The 24,721-nt window shown below is 38.8% G+C and overlaps 1 protein-coding gene and 1 long non-coding RNA gene across 4 annotated transcripts in view; one reads left to right on the top strand and one right to left on the bottom strand.

Annotated features, from left to right (window-relative positions):
- CDH20 (cadherin 20) overlaps positions 1-24,721 on the bottom strand; it is a 203,072-nt gene that overhangs the window by 103,586 nt on the left and 74,765 nt on the right. The window lies entirely within an intron of this gene.
- Positions 1-24,721, top strand: part of LOC116572045 — an 84,081-nt gene that overhangs the window by 48,716 nt on the left and 10,644 nt on the right. Inside the window, exon 2 of the long non-coding RNA XR_004278104.1 lies at positions 14,236-14,345. This is a non-coding gene — a long non-coding RNA (uncharacterized LOC116572045). The remainder of the gene's footprint in view (positions 1-14,235; positions 14,346-24,721) is intronic.

Genomic DNA, 24,721 nt, shown 5'->3' on the forward strand with positions numbered 1-24,721 from the left:
GTACACAGTAGGACCACGAGAGGCCACAGAGTATCTTGGGCAGAAGGACAGCTCTGCTCAAGGTCCTAGAGATAGTAAATGCTGAGGCCGGGCTGTGAACCCATCTGGGGGATTTGAGTAATTATCTACCCTCTTTGAGTCTCTCAATTTCCTCATCTGTAGAAAAAAGATAGTGACACTTGTAAGAATTGTGAATATTTAATGAGAATGTATAAAAAGTTATCTGTAATATGGTAAGAGGGCTTTGTTGTTGTTTCTATATTATTATTTTGACTTTTAGTCCTGTTCTCAGGCCCTGTCTCAGTAAAGGGGTAAACGTAGGACCTCAGTTGTGTTTTCTTTCTCATTCCTTATTGTGGACACCTAAGAGAAAGTATTAGTGAAAGAACTGTGGGATATATAAACACTGGGATGAATTCAGTAACTGGTTACTTTATGGGTCAAAATGTCTTCATATGTCATGGTTTTCATTTGTGTCCTCAATCCTTTTCATCAGTCTTAGCTCGGTAATGAGTGAGCTGCGGGAGGAAACTGCATGGCACCGAGGACTGAGAAGGCAGGGTCTGAACCTGGTCCTTGGGCTGCCCAGTGATTGTCCCCAGACAGCGCCAGGCCAAGTCCCAAGACAAGTGGCTGAGGGTGGGGCTTTCATGCCAGTCTGCCACCTGCTAGCTGTGTGGGCCCTCGGTTGGTGACGTAACTTCTCCTGGCCTCCGTGTCCCTGTGTGTGAGACTCAGGTCATCATAGTAGCCCCCAGCATAGGTGTCTGGGAGATGAAGTGAGGACGCTTCATGTGGGGATGATGTGAAGCACTTCGAACTGTCTGGTACCTAGTAAGCCCTTCATAGATGTGCTTCATGCTGAGGGATCCTTTGAAGACCCTTTCTCCATGTAGCTTGTAACTGAATGTAGAGTTTCATACCATATTTTTTAGTAATTTACGTTCAAATCAGTTCAGCAGGTCTTTATCATTGCCTAGTACGCCAGGGACTGTGCTAGCTGTCCCTGTTGGGGACTTCTTCTAACAGATGAAGTGAAGCAGTTAACTGACAGGAAGATTTCTTTCATTGAGGCTCCTTTCATGGATTCATACACATGGTTTTTTTATATACAGAATGCAATATGAAAATATATTCAGAAACATGCAGACTACTTATGAAATGTACTCATAGTGCAGAGGGCTGTTAACTCTTATGTTGGAACCCTGGAAGAGCACACATATATACCTGTGTCCCCAAATAATTAGCCTGTCCAGACTCTTCTCTAAGGAAAATCTGGTCAAATACTAAGGAACTCAATACCTTCTCTTTGTGTTGTATCAATTCCACCCCTGAATTTGCTTCAGGGTTCCATTTTCTAAGAGTAAATAGAAATTACATTTCTCTACTGTTTTCTGATTTCTTGTTTCTCAATTATGAAAGCTAATATAGGCCGAACTTCTGCTCTTGGACAGCACGAACAACAACTTGCCAGGGCACAAAAAACCATATTCCCCCAGATAGAACAACAAAAGCAAAGAGGCAATTCCTCAAATCAAATGATAGAAAGACCACCCTAAATTCTTACTTTGGGGATCAGTGCTAGCGCACGTTGTTCTTTGGAGCTCATTTGGCCTCTTTGGAGCTCAGTGCTGGCCCTGAAGCAGCATCTGGTTTGAGGGGCTGAAGCTCACAAGAGTGAGGGGCTACCAGGGATACCACTGGCCCTGCCTTTCTACCATGTGAAGTGGCCCTGTTTTCCTGTAAAAGTAAAAGAATAGTGATAATTCATGGGGAAATGATATTGCCAGGGAGTTTCTAAAGTAATGGTAATGTATCATGTTCAATAGTTATTTTTTAACGTATACTTTTCCTCATTATATTTCACTTATTTATTTGTTTTAGAGAGAGAGAGCACACACGTGAGCATGGGCTGGGGTGGAGAGGGCCGGGGTTAGAGGGAGAAGAAGAATCTCAAGTAGACTCCCTGCTGAGCTGAGCACAGAGCTCAATGCAGGACTTGATCTCTTGTCCCTGAGATCATGACCTGAGCCCAAACCAAGAGTCAGGCTGGCTCGGAGCCCCCCAGGTGCCTCCCTCATTATATTTCAAAATAAAATGCAGCACAAAGAAATAAATGCCCCAAATGAGAACATAGACCTATATTTAGTCACAGATTTCCATGTTCTGTTGACCAAAACTCTAGGGTACCAAATTTGGAATGTTGTTTTGATCTCATGTTTGACTAAACATGTATTATTAGTAAGACCTACCATTTATTCAGCACCTGTTCTATTTTTGGTACTGTTTTAAGTGACTTACATATATTGTCTTTTCTCCTGACATTAATAATAATATGATATATTTTAATATTAGATACTATACTATTTATCTTCATTTTACAGATGTGGAAACTGAGGCTTAGGTTAAGTAAGTTATTCAAGGTCACATGCTCAGTATGTGTGAGAGCTGGGATGCTCTTGACTTCAACAGTGCTTTTGCACATTGGTAGATTTCCCCTAGCAGATACAGGCAAACATACATAAAAATGTTAGTAGTTGTTTTCTATGGATGTGGAATTTTTTTTCTTTCTTATTTGTATTTTCTAATTTTCTTCAGTGAGCTTAATTTGCATAATAAATAAAGGGGGGAAGAAATTGAACCATAAACAACTTCCTTTTTGTCAAAAAAAAAAAAGGAGATGGAGGGAGAAAGGAAAGAAGGGAAAGTAAGAACAGGAAGGAAGAAAATGGAAGAGAGAGGAAGGCAGGAAGGAGGGAAGGAGGGATGAGGAGAAAAGAATCTTCCTAAGGCGGCTGGAAGAGCTGTGTGTCCACAGCTCTCGTACCCATGCCTCATTTTGGGCACGGCATTGAATGCCGGCCAACGCAGAGGACAGGAGCAGAGGAAACTGTCTTTCAGAACACAAGAGCGTGGGAAAGGGACGTGCACGCTTTAGAACAGTGTTCTTGCCAGCATGGGAAGTTGGGGATTGCAGTGTGAAAGGAGTTTTAATTTATATTGAGATCATATCTTTCTTCAAGTGTAGTTGAAGTAGAAGACTGAGCTACCAAAAACTTGACCCGTTTAATTGTCAAGGTATGTGTTGGACACCAGCAGCAGGGGATAAGTAAGGATTAGCAGCCGGAGGTGGCAGTTAGTGGGAGAACACAACGTGAGGGCAGCAGTGGGACGTAGGACGGTGACCATACAGTTTATCTTTGAAATTAAAAATGTTCCTATTAATCATTAGCTGGAATAGCAGACATAAATTGTTCCCTGACAAACTGGGAAGTTTGATCACCCTAGAGAGTACAGATAAATCAGAAGAATCAAGAAGCTACAAAATCCAGATAAAGGACATGACTATGAAAAGCAGAGACAAACGTTTTTGCAAGGCCACCCTCATTAGTAATCAAAGAAATTAAAATTACAACAACAAAAATGTTTTCTTTCACTTTGCAAGATGGCAAAAATCATTTAGAAAAAATAGAGCTACTATTTATTGAACTCCATGTACTTTCTATGCCTTTCCCACCTAAATTTAATAAAGTTTTTTATTTTAAAATAGGTTTATATTTATAGAAAAGGAAATATATAGGATATATATATATATATGTATATGATATAAAGGATAAATATAGGATTATTACAGAGAGTTCTCATATACCCTGTGTTCAGTTTCCTTTTACATGACTGTGGAACATTTGTCACAGCTAATGAACCAGTATCGATACATTGTTTTTAACTGAAGTCTGTACTTTCTTTGGGATTCCTTAGTTTTTACCTAATGTCCTTTTCCATTCATGCTGACACCTTACATCTAGTCAGCATATCTCCTTCATTGTTTTTGACGCTGACAATTTTGAGTCCTGGTGAGACTATTTCGTAGAATGTTCTTCAATTTGGGCTTGTCTGATGTTTTCCTTATGGTTAGACAAGAGTTACGGGCTTTTTTTAAATTTTTTTATTTTTTTTTATTTTTTTTAAAAGATTTTATTTATTTATTTGACAGAGAGAAATCACAAGTAGATGGAGAGGCAGGCAGAGAGAGAGAGAGAGAGAGAGAGAGAGAGGGAAGCAGGCTCCCTGCTGAGCAGAGAGCCCGATGTGGGACTCGATCCCAGGACCCCGAGATCATGACCTGAGCCGAAGGCAGCGGCTTAACCCACTGAGCCACCCAGGCGCCCAAGAGTTACGGGCTTTAGGGAAGAAGACCACAGAGGTTAAGGTCTCATCCCATCATATCCAGGATGCCTGTGATCAGCGTGGTTTATCATGTTGATGCCGGCCTGGGTCAGTTGGTGGTATTGTCAGGTTTCTCCACTGTAAGTAACTCTTTTCCTCCCTTTTGCATACTCTACTATTTGGAAGGAAGTTACTGTGCGGCCCACACTGAAGGAGTAGGGAATTACGTCCCACCTCATTGACGGTGGTGAATCTACATAATTATTTGGAGGACTGCACAGGGACTGTCTCTTCTCTCTCATTTAATTATTTATTTAATCATTGATTTATGTTAGTATGGACTTATGGATATTTATGTTATACTTTGAGATACTTTGTTATAATCCAGTATTATGTTATTTATTTTGTCAGCCAAATAGTCCCAGCTTTCTTTCAGGTTGGCACCTATAACTGTGGCAGGCTCCCATTGTTTTTTTTTGTTTTTTTTTTTAAAGATTTTCATTTATTATTTGACACAGAGACTACAAATAGGCAGAGAGGCAAGTGGAGAGAGGGGGAAGCAGGCTCCCTGCTGAGCAGAGAGCCCAATATGGGGCTCGATCCCAGGACCCTGGGATCGTGACCCGAGCGGAAGGCAGAGGCTTAACCCAGTGAGCCACCCAGGGGCCCCCCGTCACTTGTTTTTTGAGCACACTTACTTTCTGGCGCTGTTAAGATGACCCTTGCTCCACTTGTATATTCAGTGCCCCAGTCCCAGAATCAGCCATTTTTCCAAGAAGCCCTGGTTCCTTTTCCTGGAGAATGGTATTAGAAACCAAGATCTTGGCCCTAGGTGTGCTTGTTGCTACTGGGTGGTGTTACTTCTAGGCCCTCTTAGGGAACAGTGTCAGGAAATATTATGTATATGTACTACCACACTTGTACCTGTATATTGATACTGTTTTTCTGTCTGTATCCGTGTCTGTATTAAGCTAAACATGAGCTCATCCTTATAAGTGCTCCTCATCCAGTACTGCGTGGTTCATTCTAGCTTCTTACTTTGCTTATCTGAAACCTGTCATTCCAACGGTGAGAAGTTTCCACCACCCACCATACATTTCCTTAACTCAGTTTTGGTGAGGGTGCTGGAAAATTGACACTGTTGAGGTTTGGTAGGAGTGTTGGTACATCCTTTGTGGAAAGCGCTTAGGTAGAATAAGTCAAAAACCCTTAAAGTATCAGCGGTTCAAAGGTCAGAGTATCAGTTCAGCTGCCAATCAAGAAGGACACAGGCAAGGAAATTAGGAGCAGATTCCCAGGTGGGAGGAGGGTGGCAACGCTGGGAGGCAGAACACAGACTCCAATCCACAGGCTTCATTTCCCGCGCACGCAGGTGAGAGCCAACATTTCTGATCATCTGCAGATCTGCCTTCTGATCTGTAGCTGATGGTAATGGGGAAGCGGAATATGTGATGGGTGAATGCAGCAAATTCAGTTCTTCCTCAGGGATGTGTTCAAAAGGGATTTATTCATGGTTTACCTCTGTAAGGAGCTGTCTGGTGGTTGTTGAGAACCCTTTTTATATACCCAGCACTATTGAGAATTAAAGATAAAATGATATACGACTATTCACAGAGTTTACAACCTAGATACTGTGAGATTATTTTATTTTATCTTATCTTACTTAATTAAATTAATTAATTAATTTTATTTGAGAGAGAGAAAGAGGGGAGGGAAGGACAGAGGGAGAGAGAATCTTAGGCAGGCTCCATGCCCAGTACCGGTGCTAACTTGGGACTTGATCTCACGACCCTGAAATCACAACCTGATCTGAAATCAAGAGTCAGATGCTTAAAAACCGACTGAGCCACCGAGGTGCCCAGATACTGTGAGATTTATGTCTTTGTGATCAACCTGAAAAACAACTCAGGAATTTTTGTTAAAAAGAAAAGAAAAAATAGACATCTGGGGGTAAACCTAGAGTCAGATGTTTTCCTACCATTACTGAACCCCTCCTGGTGCCCTGTGTTGTCACAGCCTCTGTGCCGGTCACCTCTGAGGTGGCAGCTTCCTCACAGTTACACGTGTGGTATGTGACCCAAACACAGACACCGGAGCAGAGGCTATAGGCTGTTTTTCAGAGTATCAACTACAAAGGGACAGAAGTCTGTTGAAGTAAAAGAGAGAAGGGTAACTAATTCCAAACAGGAAATAATAACTGTAAACTATCATTGTTTATCTGAGAAGGGATTGGTGAGGAATTACTTCTCAGAATGAACCCCCCAAGCCTCTCTCTGCTCTCTTAATTCGATAGGCACATCTCGAAGACTGAAGAATTGCTGGGATGGTCAGTTCTTCAGTGCTAGGGAGAATGGGGGGTGGGGTGGGTGGAGAGACTGTCCAGGGGCACTGGAGAGAAGAGGAGGGAAGAGCACTTGGAGCTTCTTCCAGGTGGTTTGGGGAAGATAAATCAAATTTGGAGAAAGCTATAAAAAATTTAATTAAGTTGTGGCTGCACCGGGAGAACAGGATTTCCCTTCAAAGTGGAAGTCGCAGGAGATGTTCAGTTGGTTGGCTCTACTCGAACAACAAACATACTAACTGTAATTATTTGGAGGCTATAAACAGCTGGAAGGGCATCTGAAAGCCAGTTTTACCTGAAGTAGAACCACTGAGAGAGGAAATACGGGTCTAAGGTATAGAAGGTTTCCTGCAGAATCCCCAGATGTAGTCCCACTCTCACCGTTCAGTCATGGTTTGTGTTTGGAAGGAGAACAGTGAGCAACACAAGTCAAAAAATGTGAATTAGCATTTAAAAAAATGTGGTGCATCATGTTTTCCAGAAAGTTCCCTTGTTTGCCCATGTGTTGGAAAGAAATCACTCACTCATGATTCTCTGCACACCTCCATACCTCCCAGAGATTCAGATAAAACCCCCATCACCACCCGGATTCCTATATAACATTCTCCACTGATGCCTGCACCAAGATAACATTACTAGGTGTGGGGTTTTGCAGACTTGCTTAAGTTGGGAATCCTGTGGCACAGATAAGTGGAGATCATTTAAAGAAAAGGGGAGGGGCTTACTTTTGAGCCACAGGCATATTCTTGAACAGGTATTCTAGCTTAAACCTGCATCAGCCATGTCTGGAGGACGGGTGGATGGTGCCTTTGTGGGTCCACGTTACTGGAAAGAACTAAAGGGAATGTGAGGACTTCATCCTGCAGGGAGAGGTGAAATGTGGATCTCAGCCTTGGGCTAGTGTCCAAGAGTTGTGGTGATTCTGTGTAGAATTCCTCAGTGTCCTTCCAACCACAGCTGTTTGAACTAAGGCCCAAGTTCTGGGCAAGGGAAAGGAGGCAAGCACAATGGAAGAACAGTGGAAGTTAGGAGATTTGAGATATTGAGATGGAAGGCATCAGCCTGATGGTGTTTGTCTTTGGTGAAGGGCCTGCCTCTAGACCCTACCCTATAGCAGGACCTCAGTATTGAGTGCAGGAGACTCTAGTGGCCATCGCTTGCTGAGCTATCCCTTACTTACATGCAATGCACAAGGCATCATCACAGCAAACCAGATCCGGGTCATAGGGAGAAAAAGGCCCTTGATGTGCCAGGGTGTCAAGAGGATTAGCTATAGGGTACTCTCGGATATTTGGGGCCTCGCAGACCTCGTTGGTAGTAGTGTTAAGGAGAAAGAGCCAGAGTTGCTGTAGTATGGAGAAGGCTGGCGCCAACTGATGCTCTTACTGGATTGGAAATTCCATTTTTATATCACCCTGACACTTCCCCATCCTAAACTCACCTGATGAAAAGGAGGACTTGAGAAGGAAAGCTCTTACAGTTTTAAACATCTTCAGCACTTGGGGCAGTCTTGTATCACCTGGGATATGTTTTTCGTCTTCCCTTCTAGAGTCTAAGTTCACAGAGCGGCTGTATCTTTATCCTTACGGCCTCCACATCTGAATGAACCCCAGAAACAAAGCACGAGCTCAGCAATTGCTTGTAAATGAATGGAAGATATCTAACCTAAAGCAGGCCCCGTGTTTGGTGCTTTATTAAGGTTGAATTTTAACCTCTAGTGAAATCAAGTTTTTGTAGAGAAGGGGGACACCTGGATAGCTTTGCAAAATTTTCCTTTCACAACCACAGAGCTGGAGTTTAGAGACCATCAGTCTAGGATTAAACACAGTGTGGTCGATGGACACATCCTGTGTTGTGGATTGTTCCTTGTTTTACAGTAAGTACGGAGATGGAAAGCATTTGGAAACCTTTGAGGTATTTGACATTGCAGAAACATCTAGGCCTGGGATCATTTTTCTAGTACTTCCTATTTGTAACAGTATTACGATAGTATTGGTTTATGAAGGGTTGGAAATGAAAGAAACCAAAAGGTCTGTCTTTTTTTCCCATCTGAAATTATACATTTATAGTTTAGTTCTCTCCCTTTTCAGAGAGGCAAGGTGATACAGACATGGGCCCTGGAGGTAGGCGACCCAGGTGGGAATCTGGTTCTTCTGCTTTCTGGATGGGTGACCTTAATCCCTGTTCCTCAGTTTCTTCTGTAAAAATGGGCTACGATGATGATGGAATTTTTTATTCCTATGTCCTGAGGTGGTTGGGACCGTAAAGAGTCCACACACATAGAGCAGAGAGAACAAGGCCTGCCATGTGTGAATAATGCACGGTTACTGGCCACTGCTCTTCTTATAGGTGAAAAGCAGACCCGGAGAAGTGGTGAGAGTTGCTTGTGGTTACAAGGCTACTCCAAGAGAGACCTGGATCCCCAGATATCTCAACAGACTTTATGTTCTCACTCTTTTCCTCTTTTTGTCCCAAATCTCTCCTTCCCAACAATGATCACACTCTCTGAATTCTTGCGTGCTTGTTTCCGACTCTGCTCTGCTCCCCTCATTTGCTCTGTGCCCTCTTCACACTGTTTACTGTAAAACATGTTGGCCTCATTGTGGGCTAAGTCAGGTCCCTGCCTCCCTCGACCATGACAGAATCGCTGCCCTCCTGTGTTCTGGGACTTTGGTTTCTCTGTTGGAGCCATCACAGAGATGACCTGGCTGGCCGATATCCTGACAGAGCACCAACTCTGCTGCTTAACACAACAATGAGGACGTGTCACAGGAACACTGCAGCAGAGGTGAGCAGTGATTGCAGATGTTTATGAAAATGATGACTGATTTTCCTGCAAAGAAAATGAATCACATAATATGCTCCTGATGTAGGCCATTAAGTCAGTCTTTGTGGGACAAGCAATATTGACCTGTCATGGAAAGAGCAGTGGGTGACAGTGGACGAGATGTTTTCATTCTCGTCAGACTCTGTCCATATGAAGGAACTGATTTACTAAGACTGGAGGTAGTCTTATTTATGTTTTGTCAAAAAACAAAACAAGAAAATAAAAAAAATGTGCTCCCTTGGCTATCTGCCAGGCTTACTAAAAAGTTCTGTATTTTGAGAAGATAAAGAACACTGTTCTTATAATGCCTCCTCCCTCAAGGCTTTAAAAACCCATTTTCAAACCCTTTCTAAATTTCATGTTCTTGGACCTCTTTACGCCATGTTGCATTTCTTAAAAAATGATTTAGTGAGGACTTATTACGTGCTGAGCCCTTTTCTAAGGGCTTTATGTATGTTAACTCATTTGAGTCTCTCAGCCACCCTGGGAAATACATTCTCTTTATCCCCATTTTAAGTTGGGGCAAAGAGAGACGCAGGGACTGGCCGGGCGAATGTGTTGGTGGCAGGTGTCTACAGGGTCACCTGTTTAACCGTGCTTGAGGAGCAGTGAGGGAGATGCCCTTCTGCCGTTCCTCTGCCCCTCAGCCACCCCTCATGCCCCTTCTCCCTCCTTCTCTGTCTCCTTCTGACCTTTCCCCTTACCTGAGAGCACAGTGTTCTACCCTCTGTTTTGTAGGGCAATGACAGGGTCATCACTAGAAGTTCCCACCACTTCCTGTCCATGTTCCTCTGCTTGAGAACAAATCTGAACAATGAAGTTGGGGAACTTGTAATACAGACCCTGATGCAAGCCTCCCTAGGACTTGGGCTTTCTCCTCATTTTTGTCTTGAGTGTTCAGTAAGATGTTTTTAGGAGGGAGGGAGAGGGAAGAAGAGAAAGGGACTGTGGAGTAATGGGAGATATTTTAGAAGCTCTGGAATCTAATTGTTAACCCCATCATTGATTAGCTTTTCATTGCTTGAATAGAAATTGAGGTGAGAATATTGAGGAATTCCCCAAAATGGTTTGTGGCCAAGGGCCAAATTCTTTTTTCTTTTTCTTTTTTTAAAGATTGATTTATTTAGCAGAGAGAGGGAGAGAGACAGCACGAGCATGAGCAGGGGCCTGGGTAGAGGGAGAAGGAGAGAGAATCTGAAGCAGACTCCATGCTGAGTGTGGAGCCTGATGCAGGGCTCAATCTCACGACCCTGATATTGTGACCTGAGCTGAAACCAAGAGTCAGGTGCTAATCGACTGTACCACCCAGACACCCCCAAGGGCCAGATTCTTATACTATTTCTTTTACTGTTAGAAAGCGAAAATACTGACGGAAGAAGAAAAAAATATGTGACTTAAAATTACATAAGCAGCAAGTAGATTTTTATATCAGATTGGATTCCAGTAGTATTCCAGGAATCTTAAGAAGGCTCTCAAAGCAAAGGGCAAACAAAACAAAACAAACATTCAAAGACTAGATTGACTAATTTTAAACCAATACTTTTTGATGTTAAAGAAACTGAACATACAAAAGACTAGATGGATGAGATCTCAGTAAGCTGTCTCTATATTTTATAAGATTTCATAGTGTGATGTACACTATATTGATTGGGAAGGGCATCTTCTCTTCTTAGAGCAAATTAAGTCTGATCTGGACACAAAAAATAATCAGTGCTAATACTGCCATGCTACCCAATGCCCAGAGAAATAAGATATTTAGTAAATGTTGTACAAGATGGCAGGTAAAACTTCTGTGTCTCTAGCACACTTGTAAATATGAATTGAAAGACCCGGGCATATACTCGAGTTTGCTTTAGAGTTCTGGAGCTTGTCTTGCCTGCCATTTTTTGTTGAGTATGGGAAGACTAGGCTAAAAAGGGTATACTTGCCAGAAAATAAGAGAAAGGTAAATTGGAAACAACTACAGACTTTTAGAAATGATTAGAATCTTTAAAGTGAGATCATTACCTTGTATATATGTTATATTCCTTAATTAATTTGGGTACTTTAGGAAACAATAAAGAATTGTCAGTTTGAAAGAATTTAATGTAACATCTAGAAATGAAACATAGACAACCCATTTTCTAGCTTTGGAAGTGAAATACAGACAATTTATGTTAAGTAGAAGAATTTTACAGGACTTCAGATTTATAGAACCAGATCGCAGAGCCTTGAATTTAAGGATTTTTATGGGAAGAAAGGTAGAAAAGAACAGGGACTGGGAAGTCCAAGACACATCATGATTAAACAGTGGCTCTTACTGGCTAGATATTATAGTATAGCACAGATCTATTAAGTTAGAAAGAAAAATAAGAGACAATCAGTGTGGACTTTGTAGATCCTCAGATTTGTGATACATCAATTCAGGGGAGTCAGTGTATAGGGAAGACAGGGCCTTGGCCCTGGTGGGTAAAGCAGAGATCATAGAGATATGTACACATAGATTATCTCTGGTGGGATTGTAGTCTCCGAAGTCACAGAATAGTGAATTCTCCACACTGAAGAGTGAGTCCTCAGACCCACTGAGAGAAGCTCAAACTGGAAGATCTAGGCTGTGTCACAAAACACCGAGCGCTCTGATGAGCCTATCTTGGCAGGGCCGACAAGAGGGACATTGAGGAGGCAGGGGATCTCCCAAAACTATTCTCCCCGTGCTCCAGATACCTTCATCCTCTGTTGCTCTGATGCTGACCCGAGCCTGTTGACCGCATCTTTCATGGTCCACTCTTCAGGTGATGCTTGGCAGGCTCAGGATTTGCCCCTGTACCTCCTTCTCTGTGCAGAGCCATTGCGTATCCTCTGTGCTTGCTGATTCAGTTTGAACAGCTGCCGGACTTACTAATCGTTGGCTTACCATTTTCCAAGTAAAATCATGATTGTCAGTTTCATAATTTTACTTAAGATGGATGCTGTGGGTAACCATTGTGTGTAGTAGTCATGCTGATTGTGATGTTAGATAAGAAGAAATAGCAGGAAGCAATAAAACAAAATGATAATTATACAGTTGTGTATTTAGTTAGTAAGCCAGCTATCTACCCATAAGATTTATCCCAAGCTACAAAATTAACCATTGTATTTTTCCTCTCTTTTTCTCCTGCTACTTGGAGGAAGTTAACTTGCCTAGAAGAAGGTAAAGAAGAGTTGTGAATGTTTCAGAATCACAGAAAATATTTCTTCCTTTGCTAATTGTTGATGTTTAAAGACTCAGGACAATAAATAAGCAAAAGTAATAGAGAAACACATTGCTCTCTGTACAAAAGAATTCACATCTGAATGTAGTCAAAGGCAAAATATTATAACTGTTGGAACATACTTTCCCTACTGTTTCATAGAGTTAGTCTTATGTTAAATAGATGAGTCATGGGCAGTTTTACTTATGAGTTCTGTGCTCTTTCACATTTACTAGTAATGTCTATAAAATATGGACATTTATATATATTTTTAGAAATATATTCACATTTGATATATATTTATAAATATATAAGTATTTACACATTTACTATATATTATATAAATATAACATTTAACAAATAATGTACTTTTGTTCTCATTTATAATGTATGCTACAAATAATTTCTGTTAAATCTCATGTAATCAAAAACTCACAGTGTGATGATCTTTTTTGTAGAATCTTGGCTCCCATGCTGGGTAATATTATTTCTCTGAGATGTACAAATAGTTTCAGTTTTTTAAAAATGTAATTTGCAGCTATGTAGTTTTCTTCTAATAACAGCTTCTCTCAAAAACACAGAGCAGGGGTCAACAAAAATTCCTGGCTAACTAAAAAGGAATTAGAGAAATCCTCATTAATTTGACTATTTAATTTTTGTTTTTACTTGTAGCAATATTATTTTCCCCAGTAAAACACCAATTTCTAATTCAAGAAATGATATCAAGACAGAGGAGAATGAGGTGGAGAGACAAAAAGAGAGTCTGAAAAGCCATAAAGTAGCTTACAAAAAACCGACAGTTTTTCTTTTGACGGGCAGCTGCCAACTGCTTTTCCTGCAGCTGTATCAGACATGGTCAAAAGAATATTCTTGAAAGAGAAATGAAATATATGTTTAATTATGTCTTTAAGCTTATGTAGGAAATCACTTTTCTATCCTGCAGAACTAAAGAACTACTTCTGTTAATTTAACATTGTCCTTCATGAATTATTTTTATATTACCATGCTGATTAAGGTCATGAGTGCATGGGCCTAAAACCTTGTTAATCCCAAATCAATATGCCTCTTTTGTTACTTTAGATATTAGGCATAGTAAGCATGGTAGTGTATAGATTTTTGAAAAGTGGCTTGGAAAATGAGCTCATTTTATGATAGGGACTATTGAAAATGGAATTTGTGACTATTCAGATGAAAACTACTTAAAAAAAAAAACCCCAAACTCGTTGACACTAAACAAATCGAACTCGATTTTTCGAATTGTCAGTTCTACAATACCATGTGCCCTTTTGATAGACTACGAGTGGCAGACATTTCATCCTGATTGCCAGAGACTCATATTTACCCTTTTGGAATATGCAAATGGGATTTATGCCTCTGGTGATAATAGTGAATTTGCAAAGATAATAAGAGAGAATAATATGAATTTCATTAAGTGAAATTTATCTTCATATTCAGTAGATTAGATTACGCTACTTTTTAATGCCCTGAGTTTGCTGCAGTCTTCTTGATGGGCTGTTTTTCTGCTCTGCTTCCTTTACTAACAAAAAAAAAATTCTTGAATGTTGTCTTAGACACCATTTTGGTAGTCTCACCACTGTTACTGTTGATCAGATAATGCCAAACTTAATCACCAGATAGCTATTTAAGTTTGGAAAGAGCAAGTAATACTTCTGACCCTTTGTTTTTTATAGTTGGCACAGTATTAGCATGGATTATCCAGTAGAAGTTTTTGGACACTCGGCAAGGTGTGTGGTGATGATGTGGAGCCAGCATTGTGGTCCCTCACTAGACTTCAGGCTCCGTAAGGGGGGCATCATTTTGTTGTGTGCACCATTGCCATTCCAACCCTGGGACAGTACTTCTCACCTAGAATATGTTCCATAAATCTTTTGAAAGAATGAATAAAACAGATCAGGGCAATGCAAACTAATATCAGTTCGTTTTTTTGATGTTTATGTTACTAATTTGGTAGACTAGGGATACTACCCATAAAGTGTGCTTGGATGTCAGCAAGATATTTATCAATTTGTACGTGACATCTTTCAGGGGAAAGTAAGTATGTGTTTGGTCACAGTTTAGTCACTTCAGAGCCTGGCCAGTGGTCACTCAAAAAATACCTGTTTAAAAAAAAAAGAAGCCTCTGGAGAGTATAGCTGTATGGCATGCTGTGGTGCTTCTACTTAAATCTTTTTCATGGAGATGGTTGAAGACATTCATAAATTAGGTAACAGCGGACTTCACAAAGAACACGATGGGCTGATAGAGTGGGTAGGAAGTAAAAAGATGAAACATCAAAAGAATAATGTAAATGCTTTTTAGTACCTAGGTTCAAAAACGTATAAAAAATACAGGCTGACAAAGATGTAATTTTCTAGTAGTTAAATATATAACGTGAATTACATTTGAGATCTAGTTTGATTGCAAACTCAGTGTGAAACAACAATAAACTGATATGGTCTCTAATGTAAATGTGATTTGGGACTGCATTAATATGTATTTAACTTTTGGTCTATGGTTCATGAAACCTGATATTGTACGCATCTTGTACCCTATGTGGTGGTGGTGGCGGTGTTCTTCTTTTTTAGGAGAAAATGTTCAGACCTTATACTAAGTTCTTAATGAGAGCAGTGACTTACAAAGTGTTAAGATCTAAGTTCAGAAGATCAGTAATAGTCCTGTTTGTATACAGGTCAGGTCAAAGTATAGTTGTACCATTGTAATCAGTTCTTAGAAGTACATTTTAAGAGTAATAATAATAAATTGAAGCATCTCTAGGAGAAGTGAAAGGTCTGAAAATCATGACCTATGCAAGTAGGATTGAAGGAACTGGAGGGCTAGGCTTGGAAAGAAAAGATCGCAAAGATACTGCATGACTTAAAAAAAAAGTTTTTGGGGGCGCTTGGATGGCTCAGTGAGTTAAAGCCTCTGCCTTCGCCTCAGGTCATGATCCCAGGTCCTGGGATCGAGCCCTGCATCGGCTCTCTGCTCAGCAGGGAGCCTGCTTTCTCCTCTCTCTCTCTGCCTGCTTCTCTGCCTACTTGTGATCTCTGTCTGTCAAATAAATAAATAAAATCTTAAAAAGAAGTTTTTTTCTGACTGGGAAAAGCTATAAATACTGACGGTATCTGTTACTGCTGAGAATGTGAGGAAGTGGAGACCCTCATAATCTGTTAATGGATGTGAAATGCTGTGGTTGTGTGGCATGGCAGTTTGGCACGATTGATTAAATGAATGTTTATTGATAGGTAATTTAGAGAAATTTTGTGCACAGGCGCGTATGTGCAAAAGCACATATACAAAGAAATTTATAAGGGTATTTAGACATTTTATTAATTGCCCCAAATTGGAAATATTTAAAGGTTTTATCATAGTTAGGTTATATCCTTGATACAACTATGGAATACCATGCAGCAATGAAAACAAAAGAGGCAGATCTGTAGGTTTTGATATGCAGAATATCATCAAGATTTATAAAGTGGAAAAAATAGCATGCTGAATATAATATGTATGTATTATAATTTCATTTCCCTATGTGCATAAAGAGATAAAGATCTGGAATAATTCATAATAAGCTGATAATAATGCTTCCCTCTTTGGGATTCGGGGAGAGTCAGGGGGCTCCGTATTTGCATAAATTGTATTTTTTCCATAAAAATGTATTCAAGTGGTTTAAAAAATAGGAATGAGTAATAAGTGGAAGTTATAAATGAAAAAAGTGAATAAATACAATTTTAGAGGATTTATACATGGAGAAACGGTTACATTCCTTTTTCTCTATAGTTCCAGAGAGGAATCGGGGTTAGCTACATTGGGTTTATTTTAATTCTGTATATAGATATGTTTTAAAATGGAATTGGTTGTCAATTATTGGCTCCATTCTCATTGGAAGGGTTGAGACAGAGCTTAGATAACTATTATTGACTATTGCCAAGATTTTTTAAAAAGAATCATCCTATTCAATGGGGCAAGATTAGTAACATAATTTTCAATTTTATGAGTTTATGACTCTGTGGCTACCTCATATCTAAGTGCCCTATTGCTCATATATTCCACTATTCTCGTTTAGAGTCCCTTGACTCAGCAACCCATCTTTTATAGTTTACCTCTATGATCTTACTTACTTTCATGATTTCTTTCATGCCCAACCTTTCCCAAAGAGTGGGATGCATATCAGTGGCTCGAGAGGTGGTTGTTAGTGCTGACATAAATATGACATCAATACTGATCACAGAATTCTTAAATTAGTGGGCGAAAATAGTTTTTGCCCTTCTCAGTGCTTTTGGTTGGAATCAAGGAGAAAATTGTTAACATTTTTCTAGTACTTGATACCATTCCCTTTATAACCAAGTGCAAGAAGCTTTTGAGCTTTGAACTTAAGTTATCAACCGATACCATATGTATAGCTAAATAATATTTTGTTTTTCTTGAATGTGTTGTGGTTACTATCTATTTTTGGTGGCTGTAGCATGAACTGCTCATTACCTACTAAATATACATCACTTCCTTCTTCTTTATTAAAGGAATCTCTTTGTTATTGATAGTGGCAATGTGCCAGGTAAAGGCCGAGCTTTTTTTACACCTAGGTGTGGTCATGTGTCTTCATTCTGGCCAGTGAGATAAGCAGAAATGCCACGTGTGATATCCAGGAAGGATGCTTAAAGAGTGCTTATTTATCTGAGAATTGCACACTGTGTGCCCTAGCCCCCTTCTTCCGTCCTGTAGCTGAGACGGCTGGAGGAGCAGCGGCTGAGCTGGACCATTAAGCCAGTCTTGAGAACAACGGGCTCATACTAAGAAAGACAAAGCAGAAAGATAGGACACTGCTCCCTAATTATTACTATGATAATAGCTAAGATTGGATTTCCTATGGCTTGACTACTTTTGAATGAGAGATTTATCTGTTTAAGCTGTTGTTATTTTAGGTGGGTATATGAAGGAACACAATCCAGATGGATACAGCAAATATTACTGGTTTTTCAAATTATGTCAGTAATTCAAAATTTACTTATACAACAAATTTATTTGACTGATATGCACTGGATTCAATCTAATTTTGGAATTTATTTTTTGAATACGTTTAACTGTTTGTGACCTCTGATACTTCATGATTTTTATTCTTTCTTCAGAGTCTTCCAGAGAGCAAAGAGAAATTTGCTATTTCTCTGTGTTTTCAAAAAATATTTACTTATTTATTTTAGAGAGAGGGCATGCACCCATGTGCAAGACTGAGCGAGGGTAGGAGCAGATGGAGGGAATCTTCAAGCAGACTCCCTGCTGAGCATGGAGCCCTATGCAGGGCTTGATCTCATGATCCATAAGCTCGTGACCTGGGCCAAAACTAAGAGTCTGACTCAGCCACCCAGTTGCCCTTACTATTTCTCTTAAATAGAAGAACACATTCAGTCCGCAGTCACTGTATGGGTCCAGCAGATCCTTTTGTAAATCTAAGATACATTATGAGATCTTAGTGACCTTGTTATTATCACTATTTTTTTTTGATCTTAGAACATGGAGCTAATTCATCATGTGAGGAATTATTTAATTATTATTTATCAGTTATTAACTAGGCCAAAGTAGGCTAATTAGGCCAAACAGGACTGAAATAATAAGAAAATATAAGAATGAACTCCCTAAATTTGAGGCCCTCAAAAGAATGATGTAATGAATAAAAATCACCATTCTTCAGCTTTCTTATTATGTTGTCCAAAGTACTGCAAAATATTTCTTTCAAAAAATTAAAATTTTTTATTTATTAAAAATTGTTTTGTTGAGGTATAATTGGCTTATGACATTGTATGAGTTTCAAGTGTATAGCATAATGATTTGATACATATATATAGTGAATATATGCAGTGAAATGATTACCAAAATCAATCTGAGAATTCAGATTTTTACATTTTCTTTCCAAAATGGTAAGGGATGAAATCGAGGAAGCTGGTTCAAAACACAAGATGAACCCAAAGATAAACGCAGGGAGGCAGAGAGCAGCACTCTAGTCTTGAGCGATGATGGCGGAATGGATCCTGTAAGCCACATTCGAGATCATGAGTTTTCAGATGGAGATGTCTATCTCGTTTTTTCAAACTTGAAAAGCTAGTTTGATGAGAGAACACTATATCTCTAAGGATACATGAAAAAATACGGCATTCTTACTCCATTTGTCGTTCAACCAGGAAGGACTTCGATATACTGAGATTTTGTGACAAGACTCATAAAAAGGATGTGTTCTGGTACTATTTCAGCATTTATGATGCTTGTGTACCAAAATTCACTTGTTTGAGGTTTGCTGTGTTTAAATTTTTATGAAATTTTAAATCAAGTTTTTCATTATCTCTTTATTATTCTGTAAGTTTTTTGTAAAATGACTTAAAATACAAAACATTAAAAGGCCTATTTGACTCAGATGATAAATGATGCTATTTTTCCTGGTGTACTTAGGGTTAAGTAGAAATAGGTAGTTAGATGATAAATACTAAGTTCATAAAAATACAAGTTAATCAAAATGCTTGAATATAGCAAAAAAAAAATCACAGAAGAGATTGTTATATATATAGTTTGGGAAACAACACATCAAAACGATTTTCTTTATTTGGATTTGACTTGTTAAATGATGTTTTTGTACACTTGTTGATATTTTTCCTCTTAAAATTTTTATACAGTGAAGAGTTACTGTTTAATGAGTATGGAGTTTTAGTTTGGGAAGAAGAAAAAGTTCTGGAGATGGAAGGTGGTGATATTTGCCTAACAATGTGAATGTATCTAATGCTGCTGAGGAGTAGGTATAGAGGTAGTTAAAATGTGTTACTTAAATTAAAAAACTAAAACTTAAATTAAAAATTTTAATTGAATTAAAACACAAATTGCCTTTAGCAGAATGCTTTCCCTAATGACTGCTTTCATTCTTACTCATGCCTTTATTTTGGGTGTTCTACATGTTTTTGGACAGAATTGCTTTTCTATGGATATTGTACTAGATGGATATGCTCCTAAAAGAAGCAGATAGAGCATACAGAATCCTAAATCACTCATTTGACACTTTTATACAATGGAGCCTATATCAATTTGAGCACAGTATATTATATTATTTTCAATTAATACCAATCTATAATTAATATCTAACTAAGCTAGCAAATGATTAAGTACTCCGATTCCTAGAGTTCATTTGGAGCCACTGTTTTATATAATGTGAGGGTCATATGTAGACTCACAACGTGAGGGTCATATATAGGGCTGCGATGAATCGATTTCATGGGGGCCTTCCTTTGTGTTTCTCCAGTTTCTCAGTCAAGCTGCATGTAACAAGATTCTGAATTCTTACACTTGACTGTTCAGAATCCAAGACCCACTGGGGTCCCAGAGTTGCATCAGTTCCTTACTTGTCTGTTTTCCCACTGGTTTAATTGCTTTCCACACTATCCATATTACCATTCACACCTACCTCTGATAATGTTTTATTTTTCAGTTTCCAGAATTCGATGGAGGGACCATGAAGTCCACAAGAAGGCTCATTTATAAGAATTCGAATAAAGACAGATTTTATTGTCTCATGTCAGGAGGTATGAGAACAACAGAGCTCAGAGGGAGATAAAACCATGTCTACATCAAAACTAAGTTTCTCTTGATCTGCTGAGGCTTATTATGAGCAAGTTTCCTGATAAACTGATTTTCTTAAATATATGGCATTATGCTAAGATGTATGGAGTTTGCATAATGAACTGTGACACAGGAAAAGTGTTTTATATGTTCCCTTTGAAATTTCTTTCTATTTGTATGCTTAATGTTACTGTCACATTTCTAAGTAGGCTCTAGTTTTTCCTAGGAAATTGAGATGCTTTTGTGCTCTATTCATTGCAGGGATTTTCCTGCAATTTTTTAAAAAAACGTTTCCACCAATGGGGTCCTTTCAGAACACCTACAGAGGATATAAAAAATATATTGTAGTGCATTGTATTGATGTCAACAGAACTGTGTGTTTTCACCCTGGTGTGATGTCAGAACAATGCAGTGCATCTTTCACTCTGCCAACTCACTGGAATAAAAGACCCATTCAGAGAGAAACCCTTGGATGGTCACAGTTTTTAGGAGTTTTTATGCATGGCCACACAAGCTTATAACTTTAAATTTTTCTTACAATGCATTATATTCTCTTCCCATCGCAGCTGAGCTTTCATACTGAAAAGTGAATATTTTTATATATAGCAGCTGAAAAATGTATCCATTCTTTGGTTAAAAAAATAAAAAATAAACACTTTTGTGGAATGATTCTATCCCAAGGCCAGCGTTAGCACATTTTATTCATGCTACTTTCTAAAACCCCTGGTGTTAAGACTGACAGCAGAATGTGGAGTTCATAGATCTCACCATACAAACTCCCAAACCCCCTGTAAAAGGGATTGACAGATGTGAGCATGGATGGTACTATGGATGCTTTGGAGATGAAATTAGAACATTTTGTATTTAGATGGAAAGAATAAGTATAAAACATTTCATTTTAGATAGGATTTGGAGAGAAAGAGAAAAAGAAAGCACTGTGCCTTACTTCTGGAATTCTTCTCCTGACTCTTCATTTTGTTGTTTTTGTTAAACTTTTATTCCCCCAAATACAAAATTCTATTGTTAATGGTGAGGAAGTTGGAAAGTACAATAAAAAGAATAAATTAAGCCACTTTGGAATGCCCTTTCTTGTCTCACCCAGAAATGTCCATTGTTGGTATGTTGGTATGTGCCCTTGCTTTGGTGTGTATGTTGCAAAAATGGGTCATACTGAACTAGTGATATTGTAACCTCATTCTATTCCATAGATAATGAACCCTTCTCTATTATTGCCTCAGTAAATATTCTAAAGCATCATTTTTAACGACTATAAAGTACTTCTTTATAGAGGAACCATTTGTTTTAAAGCAGTAGCTTGGTTATGACATGTTATTTTTATTTTTTTGTTTGTTTATTGTTATTTAAAAGTTTTTTGATTATACTACAGGCAGAGTCACTATGTACCCTTATTCCCCACCTGATGGACTCTTGGGCTATCCCTTTTTGTTTTCCTATTATAAATAAAACTACTATTATCATCTTGGATGCATATCTTTGTATCGGTATTGAGTATGTTACATAGTATAGCTTTCTGTAAGAGAGATACCCCAATATAGGATGTGTGGCTTTTAAAGTTTTAAAAATATTGCCAAAGTATTATTTAAAAAATTGTACCAGTTTACGTCTGGAACAAATGTCGATTTCCATTTTTCCACATCCTCTTGAGCATTATAAATAACAAAATTTTGCCAGTCTTACATGCAAAAATTTCATATATAACTTAATTTTTATTGCTTTAATAATTAAAAAAACTCTTTTCAATGTGTGTCGATGTGTTCCCATTTCAGTGAATTATTTTCTGTTTCAATCATATGTGTATATGTCTATTAAATTATGTCTTTTCATTGATTTACAGAAACTTTTAGCCCTTTTTTAAATATGTCTGGCAAATGTGTTCTTTCAATCTTCATTTATCTTTTTTTAAAAAGATTTATTTATTTATTTTAGAGAGTTGTTATGGGGAGGCACAGAAGGAGAGGGCAGGAGACTCTCAAGCAGACTCCACGCTGAGCACAGAGCCCCACATAGGGCTCCATCTCACAACCCTGAGATCATGACCTGACCTGAAACCAAGAATCTGATGTTTAACTGAATGTGCCACCCAGGCAGCCCCTGTCTTCATTTATCTTTGAATTTTACTTGTGTTTTTTTTTTTTTTCCTATACAAATATTTTTCATTGTCTAAATTTTAGTCCTCTTATGTATGACTTTTAGGTTTTATATCTTTGCTAAGAAAGACCTTCTTTTCTCAAACGTTACGAAATAGTTTTCTGTGTTTTCTTCTAGGGCTTTTATGTTTAGGTATTTAATCCATTTGAAATTTGTTTTTGCTTAATGGTATGAGGAAGGAATCTAACTTTAGGCTTTTCCTAAAACCTATCCGCTTGTTTCCAAACCATTTCTTTTCTGTACCGTCTTCCGTCACTCATTTCAAGGGCCAGCTTGATATAAATTGTTATATCTATTTGAATCCCTTTCTCTGTTCCTAGTTCATATAATATCTGTTTTTCATTATTGTAGCCTTATAGTATGTTTTGCATCAAGAAGGATGCAAAAACTTCACTCGTTTCATCAAATGAAATTGTTGGGTATAATTTCTGTTCACGGTTTGGGAGGGTCTAGAAAAGCTGTACCAATTTACACTCCCACTAGCAGCATATGCAAGTGTTTATTTCCCTGCACCTTACCAATGTTTGTATACATTTGTATTGCGTAGGTTTACATAGATTTTTTAAGTTGCCAGTTTGATAGATGGAAATTAGTATCTGGAAACTTTATTGTACATGTCCTTGGTTCTTAGTAAGGCTGAACTCTTTTCCTATAGTTAATTCAGTTTTGCAGTTATTTTTCAATATTTTTGGGTCATTTAAATGTGCTCATGTTTCAATAACAGCTTGCCTTAACTACTGAGAGCACAGTGGATATCCCAGGACCTGTGACTTCGGAGTCCAAATGTTTCCACCAGAGGGTCTCCTGAGTTTGCTGTAATTTCCCTAGGACAGCCTTGGGCACTTGCTAAAGAAGTCTGCCCCCGAGTCAGGACCACAAAGACAGAAAGAGTTGCCTGTCCCTTTAAAAGTCAGGGTCTTAATTGGGGTAATAACTAAAGTTCTATAATAATAATGACATTTGGGGACCTGGGTGGCTCAGTGGAAAAAAGCCTCTGCCTTCGGCTCAGGTCATGATCCCAGGATCCTGGGATGGAGTCCTGCATGGGGCTCTCTGTTCAGCGGGGAGCCTGCTTCCCTTCCTCTCTCCCTGCCTGCCTCTCTGCCTACTTGTGACCTCTGTCTGTCAAATAAATAAATAAATAAAATCTTTAAAAACAAAACAAAACAAAAAATAAAAACCAAAAAGTCAGGGTCTTAAAGTCTTTGGAAAAGGGGAGGTAGGGAGGCTGCCTCAGATGCACCCTGGGGATTTACTTTTCTGCAGTGAAAACTCTGAGATAGACTCATGTTGTTTTAGATGTCAAAAATCTTGTATAATGAAACCATTTCTACGTAACCATTTTAAGATGTTGAGAATGCTGTGGAGGCATAGCATAAGCATCCTATGGAAAGTAGTAACATACTCGGTCTCTGTGAAAAGTCATCCTCATCTGGAAGAGGAAGATTGTAATTATTTATTTTTTAAAAAAAAATGCAGAATAAGAATGTTAACTGCTTTATCTGATTTAATTGCCTTGACTTTTAAGCTTGTAATGTGGATGAAGAGCTGATACTAGAATTAGAAATGTTAGTTCTGTCATTTTCTTACTTGAATTATCTTTTATCCACATTTAATGATTGTGTGAAGTTTAGTTAAAACTACTTAAATTTTAACTGATGCAGTAATGACTATTTAAATAAAAAAATAGGCAGGTGGCAGTTTTCTTTTGGCTTCCACAGTTGGCTAAATTAAGAGGAAGAAGGCTTCACCTGGGTTTTGGTTACCTCTGTTTTCTTACTAGATTGCCATCTAAGGGGTTGGAGGGGTAGTGGCGGGAAAGGAAGCAAATCTAAAACCAAATTATTGGTAAGAAACAAGTCTTACATGTGCAGGTTGTGCTATGTCCATGGGTCTAAACTGGGGTTGGAAGTATCTGTAGCTACCTGTCTGAGTGGTAATATTAGAATCATATATTGATTATTATAACATTGATCAGTGTCCTCTCCTTGTTCAGAGGGAGCTGGATTTATGAGACGACCTCTTGAGGAGAGGTTGGAACCACAGATCATCTTGCCAGAACCCTGGGTCTCCCTTATTTTATTTTATTTTTTTAAAGATTTTATTTATTCATTTGACAGAGAGATCACAAGTAGGCAGAGTGACAGGGAGAAAGAGAGGGGGAAGCAGTTTCCCTGCTGAGCAGAGAGCCCGATGGGGGGCGCGATCCCAGGACCCTGAGATCATGACCTGAGCCGAAGGCAGAGGCTTTCACCCACTGAGCCACCCAGGCGCCCCTCTCCCTTAGCTTTATCTGAGCAAATGACATACTCCACATAGTTACTTACACCAGACTCCTACAAATAAGCCCTGTCCTTCACTTCAAACACTGAGTAGATCTCCAAATACTGTCAATTTTGTCTTAAAAATACATCT

Source organism: Mustela erminea, chromosome 13, assembly GCF_009829155.1.
Source record: "Mustela erminea isolate mMusErm1 chromosome 13, mMusErm1.Pri, whole genome shotgun sequence".
NCBI lineage: Eukaryota > Metazoa > Chordata > Mammalia > Carnivora > Mustelidae > Mustela > Mustela erminea.